This window comes from Elephantulus edwardii, unplaced genomic scaffold, assembly GCF_000299155.1.
Source record: "Elephantulus edwardii isolate Elephantulus edwardi_28Jun2011 unplaced genomic scaffold, EleEdw1.0 scaffold00116, whole genome shotgun sequence".
Taxonomy (NCBI): Eukaryota; Metazoa; Chordata; class Mammalia; order Macroscelidea; family Macroscelididae; genus Elephantulus; species Elephantulus edwardii.
This window is the reverse complement of record NW_006399866.1, coordinates 5,112,219-5,114,967: the sequence shown is the minus strand read 5'-3', so window position 1 is coordinate 5,114,967 and position 2,749 is coordinate 5,112,219.

The window sequence follows — 2,749 nt, the reverse complement described above, 5'->3', positions numbered from 1 at the left end:
CAGCTCACCACGCTGTCTCTGCCTCTGCCGCCATCTTGGCAGAGGTTAGATTTTACAACACATTTTTAAAGACATATTTCAATTTATAACAGGTCTCAAAAGAGCAGATTCCCCCCCCCCCATTATGTACCGTCAAATAGGATCCGACTGGCAAAGGAGGAGATTGCCCCTCCTCCAGCGGAGCATCTGGTAGATTCAAACCACATACCTTTGAGATTGCAGCAACACTTCTTGCCACTAGACCACCAGAGCTCCCTTAAGAGCAGGTATTCTTTACTAGTTAAGCTAAACTGTTGGGTTTTTTAAAAATTATTTTTATTCATTGTTGTACATTTTGCCCCCACCCTACTTGCCAGCCCTCACTGCAATGCACCCCTTGTTTCAGATTGTTGTCATACTTATAATGGCTAATCATATATTCCTTTTGGACAGTCCTTTCCTTCATCTGGTCTAATGCAGTGTTTATTATTCACTCTTTTCCCATTCTCGCCTCAATCCCCCACCCCCCCTCCATATAGGTCCTATTTTATAATAGTATAAACTATTGCTTTCAGAAGATTTTCAGAACTAATTGAAAAACTAGTATTATTTGTAAACTTTGACTCAAATAAAATAAATTTGTGGAAAAAAGGGAAGACTTCAGAGATTATTTTTGTTTACATTTTGAAGATTTCCTGGGGGCAGTAGTTTTTAGGGGTTTATCTTGCTTCATGGCGCCAAACGCTATTCTCGTTTTTGTCTCTGTGAATTTGCCTGCTCTAGACACTGCATACAGATAGAATTATTTACTACTTGGACATTTTTGTTTGGATTCTTCATTTAGCATCATGGTTTTTTGTTTTAACAGAGATTCTCTTACAGTTTAGGAGGGTTGTTGTTGTTGTTAGATGCAGTCAAGTCAGTTACAACTCAGAGCAACACTATGAACCCTGCCCTACCCTGTGTCATTCTTAACATCTCTGATATACTTGAGCCCATTGCTCTACTCAGTGTGTCAGTCCATTTCATTGAGGGTCTTCCTTTCTTTTGCTGACATTTCCAGGCTTGATGTCTTTTCTCAAGGACTGGTCCCACCTAACATGCCCACAATGTCTGAGACAAAGATTCACCATCCTTGCCTCCAAGGAGCACCATGGTTGTACTTTCTCTAAGAAAGTCCATGGGATATTCAGTAATCTTCTTCAGTACCACAACTTGAAGGTGTCAGTTCTTCTGTCATACTTAGTCATTGTCCAACTTTCAGATGCATAGCAAGTAATTGAGATGATAATGGTTTGAATTAGTTGCAGTCTTTAACACATTGTTGCACACTTTTAAATTGACAACATTGCTTAGAAACAGGTTTTTTCTTTTCTTCTTTGATGTATTACTGTCATTTGCGGCAACGTCTTAAACTGATATCCTTAACACCTTGGAGAGATCCTTGACAGCACATTTACCCAATGTAATATGTTCTTTTGATTTCTTGACTGCTGAAACCAAGATGAAATTGTTGACAACGTCCGTCTTTTCTCCATTTGCATGATGTTGCCTTTTGGTTTAGTGGTGATGATTTTTGTTGTCTTGATATTGGGATGTAGTCCATATTAAAGGCTGTAGTCTTTGATTTTATACAACAAACGTTTCAAATCCTCTTTGCGTTCAGCAAATAAGGTTGTGTTATCTGTATAATGCAGAATATTGATGAATCTTCTTCCAATCCTGTTGTCAACATTCTTTTTCATAAAGTCCAGCCTCTCATTGTCTTAGTACTTTGTTACTTATTATGACTGAATAATATTCTATTGTGTGACTACACTATATTTTCCTTATTCATTGTCAGCTGATGAACTCTAAGACTTCTGTGAATGATACTACTATGAAAATTCATGTACAAGTTTTAATGTGGAAATATGCTTTGAGTTCTCTTAGGTATATGTTGTTAGATACTGTTAAGTTCATTCTGACTTATACCAATGCTTTGTGCAACAGAACAAATCATTGCCTGGTCCTTCTTTTTTACTGACCTACTCTACCAAGCATGATGTCCTTCTCCAGGGACTGGTTTTTCCTAATAACATGCCCAAAGTATGAGAGATGAAGTCTCCTCATCCTTACCTCTAAGGAGCATTTTGACAATATTTCTTCCAAGATATATTTATTACTTCTGGAAGACTCTGGTATAGTTAATATTCTTTGTCAACACCATAATTCAGAACACTCAGGTCTTGGGTCTTCTTTCTTAATTGTCCAGCATTCACATGCATAAGAGACATTTGAAAATACCATGTTTGAATCAGGTGCACCACAGTCATCAAAGTGACAGTGTTGCTTTTTAGAATTTTAAAGATATATTTACGGCACATTTGCCCAATGCTATGAGTTATTTAATTGGCGAAGAATAAGGATGACAGAAGAATTGATACGTTTGAGCTGTGGTGTTGGAGAAGAGTACTTAATATCCATGGACTGCTAAAAGAACAAACAAATATGTCTTGGGAAAAGTGGAGCCAGAGTGACCTTTGGAGGCAAAGATGATAAAGCTTTCCCTCACATACTTCAGGCATGTTATTAGGAGGGGGCATTCCTTGGAGAAGGGCATGATGCTGGGAAGGGTGAAGGGTCAGCGAAGGAGAGGAAGACCCTCAATCAGGTGGGTTGACATGGTGACTGCCACAGTGGGCTCTAGTGTGTCAGGAAGTGTGATGATGGTGCAGGATAGAACAGTGTGCAGATCTATTGTTCATAGGGTCTATGGTTCATACTCGAT